Here is a 23,501-nt window from a genome sequence, read left to right as displayed (position 1 = left end):
CACCATCCGGGTGCCACTTGGTACACCGGGCCACTGTGCCTAGTCTGTCCCAAGCCCACCTGTACCGGGTGCCACTTGGTAGACTACTAACACTACCTACAAACACCAGAAACTAGTTGCAACTCCTGGACAAAGATCGAGTTGATTAATAAGTCGAGAGAGTCAATTAAGGATCCCAATGTGTGGTAGTAGTTGTTCATGGATCACAAACACAGAACTCAGTTCCTAAGGACGGCTTCAATGAGACAACCCACCATGTACTCCTACATGGCCTCTCACCGCTACCTTTACCAAATCGTGTTCACACACTTAGCTCACACAGTAGGACATGTTCACACACCTCCAATTCATCCCCGATGAATCAGACCTGACACAACTCTAAGCAATAGCAGGCATGACAAACAAGCATGAATGAGTAGGCACATCAGGGCTCAAACAACTCCTACTCATGCTAGTGGGTTTCATCTATTTACTGTGGCAATGACAGTTCATGCAGGGGATAAAGGGGTTCAACTACAGCAGCAAGTAACAGTTGTATCATTTTTGTCAACACGCCCAGTCTAGGTCAACCTGACGTGCGGGGTCCACACGTCAGTGACACGGGGACTAATCCCGGTCAAAACCAGCGCTGATTGGGTTTGACCCCGTGGTGGGGCCCACTGTCAGTTGCTGTGAGTTGGCTAATTAAGGGATTAGCCTCTAATGACGGAGCCATGTCATCACGCCGGAATGTGGCCGGCGGCGACCATCCAGTGTGGCGGAGGTGCGCCGGAATCGTGCTACGGGTGTCGGCTGGGCATGCGGCTTGGCTCTACGGCGAGCTATATGTGTTCTGCATCCAGTGGTGCAGGTGGCTGGGTGCGGGGAGGTCGGTAACGACGGCGACGACGACAACCGCGGTAACCGGAGCTTGGGAGGTGACGGAGACGGGGCCACATCGGTCAAATCGAGCAACGGCTTGCACTTGCTGAAGCCATGGGTGCTCACGAACTCAGAGGATACATGCACGGGACCCGAAGGTCACCGGAGCCGCGCCGGCGATGAGCTCGGGCAGAGGTGAGCTTCGGCCTCAATGGCGGCAGCGGCTACGAGGCGAAAATGACTCGGGGAAGAGAGGGGAATCGACCGGAGGCTCACATGGGTCACGTAGAGATGGTCAGCGAGCTCGGGGAAGCGACGACGGTGGCGAATCGATGGTGAAGATCCTCGGCGGCCGGTGGTGGAGAAGGCGATGGCGAGCTCCGCTCGGGGAAGAGAGCAGAGGAGCAAGGGGAAGAGAGAGCCAGAGAGCAAGGGAGAAGCAGAGGGGGTCCAGGGGGGTCAAGAGCGGCGCCGAGGAGGGAGGAGGCGTGGCGCCTTGCGTGTGCGTGCGCTGTCTCCCTCCTCTGCCTACTGGCAGAGGTAGGTGATGACTCGCACGGGCCAGGTGGTGGGCTGGGCCGGCTACCGGGGTTTGGCTAGGTAAGTGGGCTGCCAGGTAAACTCTCTCTCTTTTTATTTCCGTTTTTCTATTTTCTGTAATTGTGTTTGGCGTTATTAAAAATGCCAGGGCATTTCCAAAAATCATGAAACTGCTCAATGTCACTGTTTGGAATATTTCCAACAGTAAACATTTCAGTTTGTGATTATTTGAGCATTTAAAATATTAATTACTAATTAAATGCCCAAATGCAAATATTATATGATTTAATTCAAAAATCCAGAATGGCCTAGAAAAATGTGCACCATTTTTAGGAGAGGTTCTAGACCAATTCAAAAATGATGAACTTTTGTGAAGGGCATTTTGGGTTCATTGAAATGTTTTTCAGTTGAACCTGGTATTTTCAGGGTGGTGCTGGGGTTTGTTGATCCCCATTTCAGGTTTAAGAGAAATTTAAACATGATGCAACACAAGACTAGCTAACCCAGAGCAGACCAGAACTAGGGATGTGACAGAACTGTAGCCCGTGGAGGCTGGAGGAGGTCGACGGTGGAGATGAACAGTATCCCGTGGAGTCCTGTTTTGTGGTACGCCACACCCCTCCCGATGAACAAGACCCCTGTTTCGACCGTAGCGCTCCAACACAAGTCCGTTACCTCTGTTTTGTGGTATGCCACACCCCTCCCGATCAACAGGACCCTGTTTCAACCGTAGGAGGTCCAACAGAAGTCCGTTTCATTCGTTTTGCGGTATGCCAGACCCCTCCCAATGAACAGGATCCCGTTTCGAATGTGGCCGGTCGAACACAAGGCCGTTTCCTCCATTGTGCGGTACCCCAAGCCTCATTTTCATTGGCTGTTCTGTCCAAGCCCACCCAATGAACACGATGACGCATTCCGTTCCGACCCAGCCGGTTGGGTCCCCATGAAGACGACTCTGTTTCTCCGTTCCGACCCAGACATGTACACGAGCCCTGGCCGTACGTATGTGTCGTGGAATTAACACGTCAGATGTCCTCATGAGGGGACTTAGTCGTGGAGCCATCACAACGGGTTAGCTTGAAGGGGTTAAACCGGACAAGGGACACGAGAGTTTATACTAGTTCGGCCCCTTCGATGAAGGTAAAATCCTACGTCTGGTTGTGATGGAATTGATTGGGTTTCGATGACCAGGGAGCAAATATGCTTGCCTGAGCCTCGAGTTGTTCTCTGTTGTCCCTAAACCGCCGCCGGGTCATCCATTTATATACACAGGTTGACGCCCGGCCGGTCTTACAGAGATCCAAACCAACTCATACAAAGTGTTCGGTTTGGTCTCTCCTTCCCTAACTTACATTACAAGTTACATAGTCATGGTGGTTTACCACTATAGGCCCTAATCCGCCTTTGGGCTTCAGGCCTCTAAGCTTGTTTAATAATTTCACCATCTTCTGGATCTTCATGGCTTTGGCATAGTCAAGGGTGAACTGGGCCCTCCTGGCCGGTTTACACTCAGTAGCTATATCCCCAACATTAGGCCCCAGTTTGATTTGAACATGTTCATGTCAATCTTCAACTTCAAAGATATCTTGTAAACGTCGTCTTGTATTTTCGTAAACCGCCAGATTGCCTTGTCCTGTAAATCTTGTTAAACCATCGTGATGTCATCTTCGGGGTATAGGAACGGGCCATCATGACATCATCTCTGTATAAAAAGATTAAAAAGATTCCCTTCGCTTAATGGTTATTCCGAAAATCGAGGCGACAAGCGCGCCCACTCTGCCGTTTCAGGCTCCTTGATTCTTGCGCCTGCCATTTAGTCTTTCTTCTATAAATAAGGCCCGAAGGCCCTTTCCCCTTTTTACCTTCCACGCCTTCTTCCTCACGAAGCCCAAGCTCTGAAGCTCCGCCGCCGTCCGCGACCCTTGTGAACTGCATCGGCAAAGGCCGTTGCATCAACCTGAAACGGACCAGAAACTCGCCGCACCCCTCCGCAGTAAATCTGCAGTAGTAAGTTTCCTCTTTCCTTCATCTTTAGATCTGTGTTTAGGGTTCGTGAGTTCATCTGAATAGTTCTTCGTTCTTCCTCCTCAATTTTTCGTCCTTCCTTCTCTGTGGTAGTTTTGATCCAATAACAGTGTAGATCTTATGTGGTAGCTACTCCGCATCCGTTTTTAATGTTAGCATATCTTCCCTTTCTTCTGTAGAGTACATGACCTTCCCTGTTCGGCTTCAACGCCATTTATAAGTTGCAGTAATTTTTTCTTTATTGAAGCGTTATAGATCCAAATAAATTTGGTCATTGTGTGAAACCTGTTTCTGTCAACACTTAGCACATTTTCATCTGTCTCTCCACCAAACGGCGGTTTAAACCTTTAGCAGTCAGTAATCCGCCACTTATCATTAGCCCTTGCTTAAACCGCCAACTGAACCTTGCACAGTAATTTTCCGTTTACCACTGAATTATACACTTTAAACCGTTTAAAATGTAAACCGGCATTTATTTTTCCTTTCAGTTACCCCCTTCCAGGATGTCGAAACAATTTTCTTCCTGCAATTGGGTTTCGTCCCGGATCACAGAAACTCAAATCAATGGTTACGTCACCACGGGCGCCTTAACCTCAAAAAGGGTTCTCCATTGGCGAGTTCCAGAATCAGAATGTCCACCTGAACCTCAAGATGGAGAGGTGATTGTATTTATGCAACACTTAGACCGGGGATTCAGTCCGCCCGGATCAAAAATTTTCCGGGATGTCCTCGCAAGCTTCCAACTCCATCCACAAGATATTGGTCCGAACTCTGTGTCCAATATATGCAACTTTCAAGTATTCTACGAAGTCTATCTTCAAGAAGAGCCAACCGTGGAGCTGTTCCGGTACTTTTTTCATCTGAACCGTCGTACATAATTCTTAGACGGTCCAAACACAGAACTTGGTGGCGTGTCAATTCAGAAAAGGAAAGAAGTTGACTTCCCTCATGCAAAACATCATAGCCATCCTAAAGATTGGAACCAGACTTGGTTTTACTGCCGGAACACTGCCCCTAATGGAGAAAATCCTTTGCCAGGTTATCGCCCTCATCGGCTTAGCAACGGCCACCCATTACCTTCACGTTTGACCGCCGCAGAACGGAAGAACTTTGCACCTCAACTCGCCAAGCTCCGGGCTCTGATGGCCAACAGTTTGACTAGCATTGATCTTGTCCGCTGCTGGGTTTCTTGGGGCATTTTGCCTTTAAGCCGCCGCCCCAGATTGATGCATGAACACACTGGCGATGTCAAAGACCGTCAACGATATCACGAAATAGTAATGACCGATCTTGAAGTTACTGAATCGGTGAAGAAAATGCTTGATGAACCGATCTCTGCATGCAGCCAAACCGGGTTGCCTCCGTTTTGCGTCTCCAATAAACCGCCAGCGGTAAAGTTCATCTGAATAATTTACTGATTTGCCTCCATATTAACTGTGTACTAACCTTTCCTTGTCTTATTTTCAGGCTAATAGATCCTTTGGAAACGGACTAAACTGGCCCGGGCTCCTCGCGCAAAGACCAAGGCCACCAAGAAAGCTGGCAAGAAGAAAACCACCGAGTATTCTGATCAGCCAGAAGATGAGGAATCAGACGCTGAGGTAGAACTTGACTCACTTGGTTCCTTTTTCATACATCTTATTGACAATGACTATTCCCAAGATGATGCTGAGGCCAACCATGCAGAACATGTTGAGGTAATCCTTCTTTCCTCCGATTCAGATCTTGTACCGGTTCAAAGAATTCGTCGCATAGTCCGGAAAGTAAAACAATCTCACCCCCTTGCTCATTTGGATCCAAAATTTTCTTTAAAGACACAGCAAATTGAAGAGCGTCGCACAACCCGGCATAGTGGCCAACAAATCACTTCATACGGTTTAGCCGATACGCCAACCCGGAAATGTCATCCAGAGGTGACTTGTTCTCCTGAAAAACGTTATCCTTTGAAAGGTTTCTTCCGATGCCCTCTCAATCTGTCTGACCTGAATTACCAGGCTTCTTCCAACTCGTCTGGCGGTTCATCAACCACTCAGCTACCTCCTCTCAAAGTCATCGTTGGGTAAGTATATTACTCTTCAATTTGTTTCTTTTATTTGTCGGTTTACCATATTCTAACCTTTGATGTTGTAGTGCCAAAGCTCGATTAAGTAAGAAAGCCAAGACCAGCAACCGTACTGATGATGTTGATCTGGAGAAAACTCCAGAGCATCATGGCTAAGATCCTGATGTTTCCATAGACAGCTCCGCCGGGCAAAACCAAGATGCTGATGCTAACCCGCTAGACGTTGAACCGAATGTAGAGGTTGATACTTCACATCCGCCTGCCCCTCCAAGTCCAATTGTTGATCAGCGGGCTTCAACTGTGGATCCGCCAAGCCCTGCTAACAAACCGCCGAGCCCTGCTGCCAAAGCGCCAAGCCCCGTGAATGCCAAAGATGATGATGTTGTTGTTACTGGCACTGGGTATACCGCCCCTGGTAACCCGGTTGCTCTATCGAAGCATACTGCCAAGGATGAATTCACTTCTATGAGCAAGGGGAAGGGGAAGATTGACTTGTCAGCTTATGTCGATCTCTCTGCTCAAGACCTTCACTCTGGCTTCTTGAACCGGCTTTACACCAGCCGTGATTATGAAGCTGGTTTAGTAAACCTGATGAAGGAGCGCTACAAGGTAAACGGTTTGATCTTTGCTCTGTACCTTCATTGTATTGTAGCCCCCAAGGGCCGGTTTGTTTTTAGAAAGTCAAACCGGGACTTTGAATATTCCATACTGTGCTGTATGTACCTTCCTTGTGTATTTTTGATCAAACACACATTAGCCCCCAAGTGCCAGGATTAAAACTTGTATTAATCCTTGGGACTTCAACAATCCGCAGAAAAATGATCCGCATTAGCCCCCAAGTGCCAAGTGTATAACTGGTTATATGTTTGGGACTTTAACAAAGATATTGACATGCTCTTCTTACTATTGCAGAGTGAGATAAACCAACAAGTCTCGCAAATAGCTGACCTTCAGCAAAATCTGAAATCCCAACAAGCAGAAACCACCAAGGCCAAGGATGAATTGAAAACCGCCTTAACCACCATGGAGCAGCTCAAAGAATGGTTCAAGTCTGAGCAGGCCAACTGGGATACCGAAAAGGCCGGATTGCTGAAGCGGGCGGAAGACGCTGAATCAGCTCTTAAACCGGTGACAGAAGAGCTTACTAGATTAAAGCGCCAAGTCAATGCTATGACCTCTGCAATTTTTGGTAAGCACTGTTTGCCAAGGCTTTATGCATATTTCGCTTTGAAATTTCTCCGGTTTAACATGAACTTCTTAAACCGCTATAGGTAGTCGCATTGCTCATCTGGGTTCTGATATGCGAAAGAAACTCAAGGCCGCGTATACACTGATTGAACAGCTGTATACCGACGTCCAACGGGTTATCTGTGCCACTTCTTATGACAATGCAACTCCAACACTGATCAAGGACACGCTAGACCGGCTATCTATGACGCCAGCGCAGATAGAAGAGTTGAAGTGATCCACTGCCCGAGCTGGCACTTTATTAGCACTGACTCAAGCCAAGGCATGGATAGCTGATCTTGATCTGGCTGATATAGCCAAAGGCTTCCCCAGTGCACAAGAAAACAGCGAAGTATTTGACAATGACGCTCTCAGACGGGTAACAAGGGAGATGCGTCCTCTGGCGAGTCAGTTGGCAGAAGAGGCTAACCTGACGGTTCACCGATCCTTCTATGACGCAAACAATAGACGGGTTGAAGCTGTTATTCCTGAAGTGCAGAACCTTGTTCCCCCAATCCGTAAGCACACTTATGCCCCTGACGTTGATCTGACTGAGCTTATGAGTGAAGAGGCTGTCTTTCAGGCCTTAACCCGGATTGACTGGACCACCAATGACTTCCAGCCATTGGATGGGGAGGAGGAGGCTGAACCGACGCCAGACAACCCATCTACTTCACATCAACCCGGCGATGAAGCGCAATCTGTCAATCCGGTTGATATGTTAGAAACTGTCCGTTGTGAAACAACTCCATATTTTGGGCCTCTGAGTGCCTTGTAATAGGGTAGCAAAAACAATTTTGATCTGCTGCCATTGTGCAGTAGGAGATACTTTATGTGATCCGCCATGTCAATGTCAATTTGGGTTTAGGTATCATAATATGCAACTCCTGTGTCTGCATAAAAAGAAAAAGGGTCCTGGCGGTTTACCGCCGGACGGGTCATAATGCCCAAGAGAAAGCCTGATTGATAATCAAACCGTAAAAATATGAAATGATTCATACCTGTGATGTAATATCACTTTGTAGTTGGCTGGTCAACTTTGATTTTAATAAGGGTGAAAACCCAAATATGAAATTCTTGTATAACTCCATCATGTACTGATATAGTGAGTCATACCGGGTGACGATGCACACCAGATGATCAAAGCTGGTGACAGGTAGTCAAAGCCAGGCTGGGTTAACAAACTTTGGGTTAAGAATAAGGTCTGTCAACGTGTAGTTGCAAACCAAGCCGGTTTAAAGAATACCGGGCTAATAAGATGATTGACCCGGCCAAGAAAATCGGTTTAACATAAAATTCAGCAAAACGCAAATAAAACCGTGTAGTCGAGGCTTTTTGAGGGCTGCTAGGCCCAAATTCGAGGCTTTTTGTGGGCTGCCACGCTGCTGAGTTGAACCATTTAACAAAGCCTTTTAAGATGGACCTCCAACTAACCAATCACCGTTTGAACTTTGACAAGTGCAGGGTCTCAATGAGAGTAACTGTCAAACGTTCGGAGGGCCATGCCATGATGACCTGGATAGGAGTGTCTTACTTGATGAAGGCAGGTTAACCCGGGGTTTTAGGTAAATATACCAGGCTTCCAAGGCGTGGGTCGATACCCAGTTACAAGGGTCCATTCAAACTCCTTGGTATTTGACACAAAGAGCTCCCAAGTAACGTGATGAGCAGTGCTCATTGGGTGCCTATGTTTGAGTTGTGCATAGCATCCAAACTCTCTTTGGTCCCTTGGGTGTGAAGCTCCCAAGCTATGTTGTGGCGTGATAGCCAGTTTAACAGGTAGTACTTCGCTTTGTCAGCTGAAGCCCCCATGTAACTCATAGGATATTTGAGAAAAAACAGCAGAGGCCCTGCTTAAAGCGAGGATGCTAGTTTATTTATTGATCATAATATATACATTGTCCAAATATGTACAAAAGAAGAGCCTATGGCTCAAGTGTAGTAAGGCCTGAGGAGAGCTATCTTCCACGGCCGCCGGGTCTCCTCCTCAGAGTTGCGTGAGTTGTCTCGAACGTCAATGAGGTAGTATGATCCATTGTGCAGATTCTTGCTGACCACAAAGGGCCCTTCCCAAGGCGGGGATAACTTGTGCATGTCGGTCTGATCCTGGATGAGCCGGAGCACCAAGTCACCTTCTTGAAAGGTTCTTGTCCTAACCCGGCGGCTGTGATAACGCCATAAGTCTTGTTGATAAACCGTTGATCGAGCCAGAGCCATATCCCGTTTCTCATCTAACAGGTCCAGTGCCTCTTGGCGAGCTTGCTCGTTGTCCGCTTCAACATAATTAGCAACCCGGGGCGAGTCGTGACGTATATCACTTGGGAGAACTGCCTCTGCCCCGTATACCATAAAGAAAGGTGTATAACCTGTTGAGCGATTGGGGGTGGTGTTGATACTCCATAACACAGAAGGTAATTCTTCCACCAAACAACCCGGCGTCCGCTTCAAGAGAATCATGAGCCGGGGTTTAAGACCCTTCAAAATTTCTTGATTAGCTCGCTCTGCTTGACCGTTGGATTGAGGGTGCGCCACAAATGCTAGCTCAAGTCGGATGTGCTCTCTCTGACAGAAATCTTCCATTTCACCTTTGGAAAGGTTGGTACCATTATCCATGATAATACAGTGTGGAAAGCCAAAGCGGAAAATAATCTTTTTGAGAAATTGAACCGCCATAGCTGCATCACACTTGCTGACAGGCTCCGCTTCAACCCACTTGGTGAATTTATCAACTGCCACCAACAGGTGGGTCTTCTTATCCTGGGAACGTTTAAAGGGCCCTACCATATCAAGCCCCCAAGTAGCAAAAGTCCAAGTGATAGGAATCATCCGTAGTTCCTGAGCCGGAACATGAGCTCTGCGTGAAAATTTCTAACAAGCATCACATCGCTTTACCAGATCCTCCGCATCAGCATGAGCTGTCAACCAGTAAAACCCATGATGACAAGCTTTTGCAACCAAGGACTTTGAACCAGCATGATGACCACAATTCCCTTCATAAATTCCCCATAGGATATCTTGGCCTTCTTCCGGAGAAACACAACGCTGAAATACGCCTGAAACACTACAGCGGTGTAACTCGCCATTGTGAATAACCATGGACTTAGATCGCGGGACTATCTGTCGAGCCAGGACTTTATCATTTGGTAGCTCGCCTCGGTTCATATACGCCAGATATGGAACCGTCCAATCTGGTACAACGTGTAAAGCGGCCACCAACTGAGCCTCCGGATCAGGAACAGCCAAATCATATTCTGTAGGCAACTTAACAGACGGATTATGCAAGATATCTAAAAAGGTGTTAGGAGGTATCGGTTTAAGCTGAGATCCAAGCTGGCTTAAAGCGTCTGTTGCTTCGTTTTTGCGCCGATCGATATGCTCGACCTGGTACCCTTTGAAGTGACCCGCCACAATATCCACCTCACGCCTGTAAGCCGCCATGAGTGGATCTTTAGAATCCCAAGTTCCAGAAACTTGCTGAGCCACCAGATCAGAATCTCTGAAACAACAAACTCGACTTAAGTTCATCTCTTTGGCCACACGGAGACCATGGAGTAAAGCTTCGTACTCAGCTTCATTGTTAGTACAAGGAAACATCAACTGGAGGACATAGAAAATTTTATCACCTCGAGGGGAAGTAAGGACAACTCCAGCCCCCGAGCCTTCCAACTGCCTGGATCCATCAAAATGAATAGTCCAGTACGTATTGTCCGGTTTGTCTTTTGGTTCTTGCAACTCGGTCCAGTCATTGATAAAATCCACAAGGGCCTACGATTTTATGGCTATTCGAGGTACATACTTTAAGCCGTGTGGACCAAGATCGATTGCCCACTTTGCAACCCGGCCAGTTGCTTCCCTGTTTTGAATTATATCGCCCAAAGGAGCAGAACTAACCACTGTGATGGGATGTCCTTGAAAATATTGCTTAAGTTTTCGACTGGCCATAAAAACCCCGTACACCAACTTCTGCCAATGTGGATAGCGTTGTTTTGACTCGATCAGGACTTCACTGATGTAGTATACAGGTCGTTGAACCGGATATTCCTTCCCAGCTTCTTTACGCTCAACCACAATTGCCACACTGACCGCTCGGGCATTGGCAGCCACGTATAACAGCAAAGGCTCATTATCAACTGGGGCTGCAAGAACCGGCGGTTCAACCAACTGCCGCTTTAGCTCCTCAAAAGCCGCATTGGCTGCGTCACTCCAGACGAAATCATCCGTCTTTTTCAACATCTGATACAAAGGAATTGCCTTCTCTCCCAAATGACTGATAAACCGGCTAAGGGCTGCAATCCGACCTGCTAGACGCTGAACATCATTGATACACTTCGGCTTGGCCAGGGATGTGATTGCCTTAATCTTTTCCGGATTAGCCTCAATGCCCCTGTTGGACACAAGAAAACCGAGAAGCTTGCCTGCCGGAACACCAAAGACACATTTATCCGGATTAAGCATCATCTTGTAAACCCGAAGATTGTCAAACGTCTCCTTGAGATCATCTATCAACGTCTCCTTCTTTCTGGATTTTACCACAATGTCATCCACATAGGCATGAACATTACGCCCAATCTGCGTGTGAAGACAATTCTGCACACAACGCTGATAAGTTGCCTGGGCACTCTTGAGCCCAAAGGGCATAGAAACATAGCAGAAGGCTCCAAAGGGAGTGATGAAGGCTGTCTTCTCCTGGTCCTTAACTGCCATCTTGATCTGATGATATCCTGAATAAGCATCCAAAAAACTCAGGCGCTCACAACCCGCCGTCGCATCAATGATCTGATCAATACGCGGGAGAGCAAAGGGATCGGCCGGGCAAGCCTTATTCAAGTCCGTGTAGTCCACACACATACGCCAAGTGCCGTTTTTCTTAAGAACAAGCACCGGATTAGCCAACCATTCAGGATGAAACACTTCGACGATAAACCCAGCAGCCAACAGTCGGGCTACCTCTTCACCAATTGCCTTGCGTCTTTCTTCATTAAAGCGACGAAGAAATTGCTTGACCGGTTTAAACTTGGGATCAATATTAAGAGTGTGCTCAGCGAGTTCCCTCGGTACACCTGGCATGTCAGAGGGCTTCCATGCAAGAATGTCCCGGTTCTCATGGATGAACTCGATGAGCGCGCTTTCCTATTTCGGATCCAGATTGGTGCTGATGCTGAACTGCTTGGACGAATCGCGAGGCACGAAGTCAACAAGCTTAGTCTTGTCAGCCGGTTTGAAATGCAGGGTTGGGTCATGCTTAGTGGTGGGCTTCTTCAGAGGGGTCATGTCTGCCGGGTCAACATCCTCCTTATAAAACTTTAGCTCCTCTGTAGCACAAACTGACTCAGCATAAGCCGCATCACCTTCCTCGCAATCCAAAGCGATTTTTCGACTTCCATGAACCGTGATAGTCCCTTTATGACCCGACATCCTGAGCTGCAAATAGATATAACAAGGTCTCGCCATGAATTTTGCATAAGCCAGCCGCCCAAACAGCGCATGATACGGGCTCTGGATTCTCACCAGCTCAAAGGTCAATGTCTCAGACCGGGAGTCATGCTCATCACCAAACACTACTTCCAAAGCGATCTCACCTACGGGATATGCCGATTTACCTGGTACCACACCATGGAAACAGTGTTGGATGGTTTAAGATTCTTTTCTGTCAACCCCGTGCGACGGAAAGTCTCATAATACAAAATGTTGATACTGCTTCCTCCATCCATGTGTACTTTGGTGAACTTGTAGCCTCCCACCTGAGGCGCTACCACCAAAGCTAGTTGACCCGGATTGTCAACCCGGGGCGGATGATCCTCCCTACTCCACACAATAGGTTGTTCCGACCACCGCAGATAACGTGGAACTGCCGGTTCAACAGCATTGACTGCCCTCTTGTGAAGCTTCTGATCACGCTTGCACAGACTAGTGGTGAACACATGATACTGCCCACCATTCAACTGCTTTGGGTGACTCTGGTAACCCGACTGCTGCTGATTCCCTTGATTATTCTGCTGGTTATTACCACCTTGGTTGTTCTGGTTGCCATGATTATTCTGAAACCCAGAGTTTGAACCGCCGCCACCATGAAAACCTGGACCTGAACCGCCCGACGGACCCTGATCATACCGGAAAAGATCAGAGTTTTTGAACTCCTTCATAATGTTACAATCCTTCCAGAGATGCGTTGCGGGAGCCTCCTTGGTCCCATGCTTTGGACAGGGCTGATTCAACAAACGCTCCAGATTCATCGCCCCGCCGCGCTGGGGCGGTTTACCTTTACGACGCTGCACATTAGCGTTAGCCACAAAATCTGAATCCGCTTTACGCTTACCATTATTCCCATGGCCTCCTTGGTTGTGCTGCTGTCCCTTTGCACCGCCATTCTTCTTTCCCTTCTCCGGTTTCTCATTATAAGAATCGGGATCCTTGGTATTATCATAATCGGCATACTTGACCAAGGCTGCCATGAGGGTTCCCATGTCGTTGCAGTGGCGCTTGAGCCGTCCCAACTTCATCTTCAGTGACTTAAACCGGCAATTACGCTCCAGTGTTATAATCGCTTGACCAGCGTTAATCCGGTCGGACGAGTGCAAAACTTCTGAAACTCGGCGTACCCAATGAGTCGTTGACTCGTTCTCCCCTTGAACACAAGCATCTAGATCCACAATGGACATGGGCTGTTTGCACGTGTCTTTGAAATTGGCTATAAACCGGGCCTTCAACTGATCCCATGACTCGATGGAATTAGCTGGGAGATTTTCCAACCAAGTACGGTATGTTCCCTCCAACATCATCGTGAAGTACATTGCACAAGCCGCGTCATCTACATCCAGCATCTCCATTGCCATCTCATAACTCTCGACCCACGCCTTAGGTGGCTGATCCGTCGTGTAATTAGGCACTTTGCATGGACCCTTGAAATCCTTGGGCAGACGCACATTACGGAGAGCCGGAATAAGGCACGGCACTCCCCAGGAACTGAAGGCAAGCCCGATGCCTCGGTCAACTGACGCTGCTAGCTGAACCAGGGCGGGTTGATAATGACCCAAAGCGGCATCCCTTCATGCCCTGCCATGATCCACCACATCTTGAGCATTACGATGTTGCGCGCTGCTAGACACCTCCGGTTCAGCCATACGCCTACTATAGCTTGGGCTCAGACGAGGGGTTGAATGAATTCTATCCCGGCTATATGAATAAGCCTGCAGCTGCACCACGGCGGTTTGAAGAAGGTCTCTTGCCCGCCGCGTTTCAATTGCTGCTATTGAATCACCCTCCATCGGAATGGCTGCCAGGCGTGAGGCTGCGGCAATCATGTTATCTAGAGGGCTTGAGAAGTGACCCGATGGTGTAGACACGTATTGCAGCGGGTTATCTGTTCGTCGGGGTGGCTCTGTTATCCGTAGTTGATCCGGAGCTGTCCTAGGCGCATCAGTATGGTTTGTAGCTGCCGGATTGCTCGGCCCAGCGCCTGGCGTCTGAAAGATATTTAACCCTTCGTAAATCGGCGGCAGACGTGACCGGTACTTCCTTTGCATTACATCGTCTGATGCGGTCCGATCCAGCATGAGCTGGTAATTCTGTGCCTATATCCGCTGTGATTGGGCATCCAAAGCGGCCCGATCTTCAGCCATCCTAGTATCCTCAGCTTCCAGGTCCTCCTTAGCTTGTGCTATTTGGTCCTTCTGCTTCGCAATGTCCGCATTGTGCTGATCCCGCATCTCCGAGGTGACTATCGTGGTTAATAAGGTCGCCCAGGCGTCCATCAAACCGGAGAGGACTTGCGCCGGATGGCGCGCCGGGACTCCTGCCGTGACTGCTGATCCAGTATTCATTGCTGCGGTAGATGAAGACTGCAACGTGGGCTGTGTTCCGTCCATGTAAACAGCAACCCGACTTGGCGGTTCAAGGAGGTCCGAAATACTGTTGCCATCAGAATATCCTTTGAACACGCCGCTATGAATCTGGTACAAGGACTCGGTTTCGCCAGTGGATGACTCGTCGTCGGAATATACGGCCGTCTCGCCTTCAGACACTGGTTCAGATCCGATCCCATGGACACATCCTACGAACGCACGCTTCACGGTGCTCTTAACCTGGGCTGGACTCGCACGCTGAGCCGTCTCGACGAGGTCGGTGCAGATGTCCGTCTCAGGGCCCGGTTCGCCGACCTTGCCGATGAAGACATGAATTCCGCCGAAGGGGACCCGGTACCCGTACTCGATCGAGCCGGCCTCGGGGCCCCATCCTTCGTCGTTGATGTAGAGCATGCCGCGACGACTCTTGGTCATCCGGCCGATCACGTACCCCTTAAGTCCTTCAGAGTAGCCCTTTAAGAACTCGACACCATCGTGCGATAGCCCCACGGTGGGCGCCAACTGTCGTGGAATTAACACGTCAGATGTCCTCATGAGGGGACTTAGTCGTGGAGCCATCGCAATGGGTTAGCTTGAAGGGGTTAAACTAGACAAGGGACACGAGAGTTTATACTAGTTCGGCCCCTTCGATGAAGGTAAAAGCCTACGTCTAGTTGTGATGGAATTGATTGGGTTTCGATGCCCAGGGAGCAAATATGCTTGCCTGAGTCTCGAGTTGTTCTCTGTTGTCCCTGAACCGCCACCGAGTCATCCCTTTATATACACAGGTTGACGCCCAGCCGGTCTTACAGAGATGCAAACCGACTCATACAAAGTGTTCAGTTTGGTCTCTCCTTCCCTAACTTACATTACAAGTTACATAGTCATGGCGGTTTACCACTATGGGCCCTAATCCGCCTTTGGGCTTCAGGGCTCTAAGCTTGTTTAATAATTTCACCATCTTCTGGATCTTCATGGCTTTGGCATAGTCGAGGGTGAACCGGGCCCTCCTGGCCGGTTTACACTCAGTAGCTATATCCCCAACAGTATGTGTGAGTAGGCGTATGAGACCCCGCCCGTATGTACATACATGGCAGTGTTTTTTTCTTGCACACTGGCCGCTGTACGTACGTGTACATGCTACATGCGCGCCTCTACTACGACATGTGCGCGCCTCTACATCGACTAGTATGTATGTACACGTTGGCGACCAGAATGACAACGCTACGTACGCTTCGACCAGGTGGGTCTCGACTGTCAGGCACTTCCTTGTGTGCGAAGATGTAGATGGTGGGTCCCAGCAGTCAGGGAGGGATCGCTTTTTTCCCCAGACGCACTTCCTTGCATGCGAAGATGTAGCTGGTGGGTCCCAGTAGTCAGGGGGAACGATTTTTTCGCAAAATACAGTTGCCCGTCCGGTGGGTCCCTGCTGTCAGGTGGAGGAATAATTATTTTGCGCGTAATAAGGAGGCACTTCCTTGCGGCCGCCGTGGACCCAGCTGTCAGCCTCTCCATGTACATTACTCTTCCAATGGAAGTCGTTCCTTGACCACATTGACCACGCTGCGCCGAGATCACCAGGGCGATGGACGATGGTGAGGCATAGGAAGGGGACGACACGGAGCCGGGGAAGATGCGGCAGTGGAAGCCCGCGCGGAGAGGAGTACGAGGGTTCATTGGTTCGACTGCGGTGTGAGCTTGCCGTCGCCGCAGGGCCTGGCCAGCGGTGGTAATAGTAGGGGGCGGCGAGGCCTCCGCGGCAGCACAATCGGCCATGGGAGGCAGGAGCATGCGGCACGACTGGCGCTGCTTTTGGCGGCTGGAGCAAGAAGACCAAAGGTTTAAGAAAGGCTACGGCCGTTGGATGGACATCGTACGGTCACTGGAGCTAGAATCGTTCATATTGACTAAGTTGACAAAGCCCTCCGTCCCAGTCAACTTAGTAGGCGCACAAGTCAGCCTCCCACCAAGGTGGGTCCCAACTAGCAAAGGAGTATTCATTTTTTGTGCGTAATAAGGAGGCACTTCCTGTGGGGTCCGAGCTGACAACGGGGGGAACGTTTTTTTCGTGAAATACGGTGGCCTGTCCGGTGGGTCCCAGCAGTCAGGGGGGAAACATTTTTTTCGCCAAATACGGTGGCCCGTCAGGTGGGTCCCTGTTGTCACGTGGAGGAATAATTATTTTCCTCGTAATAAGGAGGCACTTCCTTGCGGCTGTCGTGGACCCAACTGTCAGCCTCTCCATGTAGAGTATTCTTCCAATGGAAGTCGGTCGTTGACCACATTGACCATGCCGCGCCGAGAGCACCACGGCGGTGGATGACGGCAAGGCCTAGGAAGGGGACGACGCGGAGCCGGGGAATACGCGGCAGTGGATGCCCATGCGAAGAGGAGTACAAGGGTTCACTTGTTCGGCTATGGTGTGAGGCTGCCATCGCCGCAGAATAACAGGCGGTGTGGGTGAATGGAGGGATGGCCTAGCCAGCGATGGGAGTAGTATGGGGGCGGTGAGGCCTCTGTGGTAGCACAACCGGCCACGGGAGGCACGAGCAGGCGGCACGACCTGCGCTGCTTTGGGCGGCTGGAGCAAGAAGACCAGAGGTTGAAGAAGCACTACGGCCGTTGGATGGACATCGTACGGTCACTTGAGCTAGAATCACGCATATTGACTAAGTTGACAAAGCCCTCCATCCCGCTCAACTTAGCAGGGCCACTATACTGGGTCCCAGCTAACATGGGGAGTATTCATTTTTGTGTGCGTAATAAGGAGGCACTTCCTTGTGTGCGAAGATATGGCTAGTGGATCCAAGTTGTCAGCGGCGGTAACATTTTTTACGCGACATACAGAGGCCCTTTCGGTTTGTCCCAGATGTCAGGTGGAGGAATAATTATTTTGCGCGTAATAAGGAGGCATTTCCTTGCGTGCGTCCATGGACCCAGCTGTCAGCCTCTCCACGTACAGTCCACTTTAGAGGAATATCGGTCTTTGACCACGTTGACCACGCCGCGCCGAGAGCACCAGGGCGGTGGACGACGGCGAGGCCTAGGAAGGGAATGACACGGAGCCAGGGAAGACTCGGCAGTTGTTTCCCACGCGGAGGGAAGTACTACTGTATGAGGGTTTACTGGTTCATCTGCCGTTGCCGGAGAATAACAGCATGTGTGGGTGAGTAGAGGGATGGCTAGGCCAGTGATGGGAGTACAGTGGGGTGGTGAGGCCTGCGCAGCAGCACAGCCGACCGCAGGGAGGAGGGAGCAGGCAGTCCCGCTGGCGCTTGTTTGAGCGGCTGGAGCAGGAAGAGCAGAGATTGAAGAAGCACGACGGCCGTTGGATGGACATCCAACAGTCACTACTTGTGCGTCAACCTTTTTTTAGGAAAGCCTTAAATCTGTGGAAAATAGCATACAACCCATCTGCCATTATTTCTAATAATTTACTGCCCATTTGCTAATTCTTAAGATTTTCTTGGAGCCCATATTCTTTTTGTTAGCATTATAGCCCATATTGTGGCCATGGTTAAAAAATTATACGAAATTTTGCATATTTCGGTGCGATCCGAACTATTTTTAATCCCAAAATTTCGAGTCACATTCAAACTGATTTTAAAAATAAATGTATATCGATATAAAATCCAATAAATTGTCCAGGCATAAAAATCAATGATATTTAAAATCTCAAAATGAAAAAAAAAGAAATTTGAAACTAATTGCAGGTTTGATGTGTTTTAAAAATGTACAACCCATTTCTCATTACCGATAGGCCATTTTCTCGGCCAGCCGAATGAAGCTCTCCTCGTCTTGAAATATTTGTAGCCCAACAAGCCTGACAAAGCGACTTACTTGACAAATCACAAAAAACTGGCTAGCCATTTTCAGAAAAAAAAACTATTGGACTGGTCTATGGTAAACATAAAAGAAAAAGCTGTCTAGATAGGCCAGAGTGCCCCACACAGCCCAGTTGACACCCTGCTTCCATCTCAAAAACAAATTAGATAAATGCCAATCCAATTATGGTGATTCATAAAAATGCCACTGCAATTTCCAAACTTTGACAAATGCCACTGCATTTTTTGCAAACTTTGAAAAACGCCACTGCAATTTGCAAACTTTGAAAAACACCACTCCATACTTCGAAAAATGCCACTGGAAATGGCATGAAATGGCATTTTTCAAAGTTGGGAAATTGCAGTGGAATTTCTCGGAAACACTAGATTTCGAGTGGCATTTATCAAATTAACCCAAAACAAAAATAACTGGGTGAGCTGTTGGTTCCCTGGTGTTAGCCGCTCATTGTGCAATTCTCTCGTTTATTGACTTCGTTGACAATGGCATGGGACCCATATGTTAGAAATCCATTAGGAGGCACCATTTTTTATTGGCTTGAAATAAGGAGGCACTTGCTTGCGTACTGCCATGACCTTGGCAGGTCTCTGCTGTCATCCTCTCCACGTACAATCATCTCCTTATTGTGTACACGTCAACTTGGTAGGCCCACAAGTCAGCCTCTAAACCCGTGGAGGACAAATACAACCCATTTAAAAAAATAACAGCCCATTCCATACGTTCAAACAGAAAGTTCAACATTCAGACCAAAGTAAGAGGTCTGATCCACATATAGAGTACTGAACTTCCACGTTGACAACCATCATAGCCAAGTTACTATCTACTCCCACTAATACTCTAGTAGCGTACTAGTACTAACTTAGTCTTAGCTAACTAGATGACGAGGGCGCCATCTGCGGTACACGCTAAACGCCGGCATCGGCGTCCTCCGCCTCGCCTCGGACTTGCCAAAGGTGCGATAGGGCGCATTGCTCGCGCGCGTTGGCCCTTTCCATGCCGGCGTGGTCCACCGAAGCTTCGGCTTCTAAGCGGGAAACCCACTTGATGAGTTGGTAGTAAAAATCGGCGTCGCGAACGTGTGCGTGCCCGACAGCCTCCAGGGCTTTTTGCTGGGCACCGGCCTCCACATAGTTGGCCTAGTTGCGGGCGCTCTGCTCGCGACTCAGAGCGTCGGTGCGCTGCTGCTCCATGTGCCGCTGGAGGCGCAAATCAGAGATACACTGCTCCTCCGCCAGGCGGTTGCGCTCGAACAACTCTTGCTCCTCCACCAGGCGGTCACGCTCTAACAAGTCCTTGATCTCCGAATTGCCTTCTAAAGACCGATAGAATGCCTCCGCCCTCCGTCTGCCTTCCGGTGAAAAAACGAACACTAGTTCCGGCGGTGACCGCCTCCGACCTCGCCTATCACGGACCGGCGGGGGCATGGCGGACATGGCGAGAGCAAGGATAAGTGGCGAGCGACGTTGGGTCAGTGGGGGCTTATGAGGATATGGCGAGTTGGGTCACGGTGCCACCAGAGAAGGCCGGGAAACAGTACTTAGAGGCGGAAGGTAGCGCGACGGTCATCAGAATTCAATGCATAAGCAGGCCTGGCTTAGCGTGCCAGCTTGCCGTGGAAAACTAGAGAAACTGAAATTATGACTATGCCATCTCGTCCAGTCCATGCTGGGTCGCACGCCGGCATGACGGTCAAATGAGTGCACTCGAATCATCTCCCTCCTTGTCAATAATGATTCCACGGATTTAAAAGGCCCGCAACAATTAAAGCGCATCTTTTTTCGCATCCATTAGCTGCCTTAATTACGACCGGCTACATGCAGGCACTCAGAATTGCTCGCAGCCAGTACGTGGAGCAGCATGCATCAAGCCGCAGCCGAGGGCACGCATGCAGCCACTTAAATCGCTGGAAATAATTAGGCTTAAACTTCTGCATGTAGTTAATTATTGCCATGCCTTGGTCTTGCTGCTTTGCTCACGGGACTAATAAACCTAGACGGAGGGAGTACCTTGGTTGGTGAGATTTTTGAATTAAGCCCTGCCAACCAGAAAGGAGGTACTAGTACGTGTGTGATCTGCTATTTATTCGTGTAGGATCGAGTAGGCCGTTTCTTGAATTTAGCCCTGCAAACCGGAAAGGAGGTAGTACGTGTGTGATCCGCTATTTATCCGTGTAGGATCGAGTAGGTCGGATAGTGTATGTGTAGGATCGAGTAGGTCGGATGGTGTGCGTGTATGATCACATTAGTTGATGATCGTTAGCTGGGAGATAAGGCATTTGCTAACATTTTTTGCTGGCTGTTTCTTCAGATTTGCATGGCATTTTCTTCAGAGCAGCTTGTCAGTTTCTTCACAGGTAGGCATTTTTATTCAAAAAACTGCCACTTCGGATCTTGCGTCGCAACTAAAATAGCTAGGAGTGCATTAGTAGGCTAGCTAGTGATCGATCAGTAACTTGTAAACACTGAGCAAACAGAAATAAGGAACCGTTAATGCATCTCAATGATTCACAGATCATATACAAATATGTAGCTCCAAAAGCAAAGATCAGCCACTACAGATCTTGCGTCGCAACTAAAACCAACTAGTACGATTCCCATACATAAGATCAACATGTTAATGCATCTCAATGATTCACATATCATATACAAATATGTAGCTCCAAAAGCAAAGATCTAGAAAAAACATCTGTTATTCCTACTAACATGGATGCTTCTCTTGGCCAACATTCAGTATAGACTGAAAGACAAATTTATTTGTGAAGTCTACAATTCCTCTTGAAAACATAAGTGCTTTCACCAACAGCTGGAACCATGAGAATGAACCACGCATGATGGAGGAACATCCACTGCAATATGATTTGGTCTTCTCTCGATCACACGGCGAGACTATTTTTGGAATACAAACTTTAACTTAGGCAAAATGATGCCCATTGTATAATCAGACCAAAGCAATGAAGCACCTAGTGTTGGCCAATAAATAGTACAGTACTACTTTTCTGCATTCCATGAACTGACTATCCAATCTTTCTGTGTCTATTTTCAAACGGCACTGCATGAAGTGACTATACTATTCTCTTGTGCAGTTCAACCAAAATTGCGGTCACTTTGTTTGTTTGCCAAAGAGCAACAGGTAGACATATCTGTCTGCACAAATATCAAGCAGCTAGTAAACATATACCCCACCTTGTATTTTCGGTTTAAACATGTCTCTTCCGCTTAGCATATATCATGTTTTGCACTGGAAATTTGATACAGTCATATTTTGCCCTAGACAATTTAATACTGAATTGATTTGCTGGTTCAGAGCAGAAATATAGCGCCTATTTTTCATCAGACCAAGGATATCCATGTTCACAGTGATGGAAGAGGTGAAATCCATACAACCAAAATTGAGCATCCAATCATTGAATCTTGTCCTGCACCTCCAATGTAGGTCCACCCTGCCAATAAATTCACATGCAAACCACTAGTATTACTATCTAATGACAGTACAAAAAGAGTAGCAAGATAGTAGCAAACCATGTACCTTCGTAATGAACAACTCATAGTGCCACCAATTGGATATAAAGGTTTGGAAGGAAACATGCTCCTAATGTTGAACCAGTTGGACTTTTTGTGCAGTTCCACTAAAATCAAGCATCCCTGTTTGCATAGATATTGAAAGTGTGATTACTCTAAAAATGACACTAGTTGAAGCATAGACTCACAAATATAAGCATTCCAATTTCTTAATGGGAAAAGGTAGCAAGACTGTTTCTAACCACCTGTTTGAAGGACTAAATAAGGCAACAACGGTTGATGTTAGAAAGGCATATATAGTTCTTTCTGAAAGAATGATCAACTCCTGACCTTTCCTCTTCTTTTAAGCATATTATGTGCAGTTCAACTAAATTAAAATGCCATCGCCGCCTTGACAATTCAGTGACACTGTACAAAAGGAAATGACTTAACATTACATCATGATGTCAGGTATGTAGTCGGCAGGCATTAGAGACAAACATACAGACCTCCTCTGATAACATAATGAATATTAATTTTAACAAAGGTGTGACTAGCTTTACCGAGATAATTTGAGTGAACTCTACACCCTCTTTTCCTTAATATAAGACATTTTCGTGGTTCAATTTAAAGTACCCAAATGTCTAGTATTTAGAAAAACAGGTAGTTTTCTTGAGCACATATCTGGGAAAGCTTGCCACACTTTATTTATGTCCATACGCTAATGCAAGACCATTCGAATACTACAAATATACAGTAGTCCAGTGGCTACTGCAACAGTAGAGTAGTTATTTTATTACAGGGTACAGTATAATGGTTTTACTGAACAGATTTCAATAAACTCTAGCACTGGAAGATTTTTATAAGAATTAACAATACAAAATGTAAAGGTAACAAGTTACATCATTGGTATACTAGTTGTGCATGAGCATTAAACCAAATACAAAAGTCTGAAGGTAACTAGCATTATTAACTAATGACAGTATAAAAAAATTGCAAACCATGTACCTCCAAGGTAAATATCATTTCGAACTCGGGGGGACTTTAAAAATTGCTATCCCAATCTTGATAATCGATCAAACATAAAAACTTGATTGAACGAATCAAGAGAACAGCCGGAGGTGGAGGTGCCCACTCTTAACCTTTCCTCTTGTCTTCATAAATTTTTGTGCAGTTTAACCAAAACAAAATGAGATCAGCGCCTTGGCATTTTGGTGACACTGTACAAAAAATTTAACTTATCTCATGAAAGTGAGGTATGTAATCTATAAGCATTAATAGTGCAAAAATCTGAAGGTAGTAACAAGTTTCATCGTTGGTATACTGGCTGTGCAACAACATTAGAATGCCTTAACTGAAAAATCTTTAATACATCCACAATCAAATGCTAACCCTGAAATAATCCAGTGACATTAAATGGCATTGCTTAAATTTATCGGTGGCATTAGACTGAGTGCGGCATTAGTTAAATGTGGCATCACTTTAGCAGTAGCATTCCTTTACTTGACTGCTGACGTTATACTAACAGCAAAAAAGTGGCAATAAGAGCATGGGAGGCCCATTCGGACAGTGGGTGCACCAGTATGATGTACCTCCACGGACGCA

The sequence above is a fragment of the Triticum aestivum genome, chromosome 5B, assembly GCF_018294505.1.
Source record: "Triticum aestivum cultivar Chinese Spring chromosome 5B, IWGSC CS RefSeq v2.1, whole genome shotgun sequence".
NCBI classification, from domain to species: domain Eukaryota; kingdom Viridiplantae; phylum Streptophyta; class Magnoliopsida; order Poales; family Poaceae; genus Triticum; species Triticum aestivum.
This window is presented reverse-complemented; position numbering follows the sequence as displayed.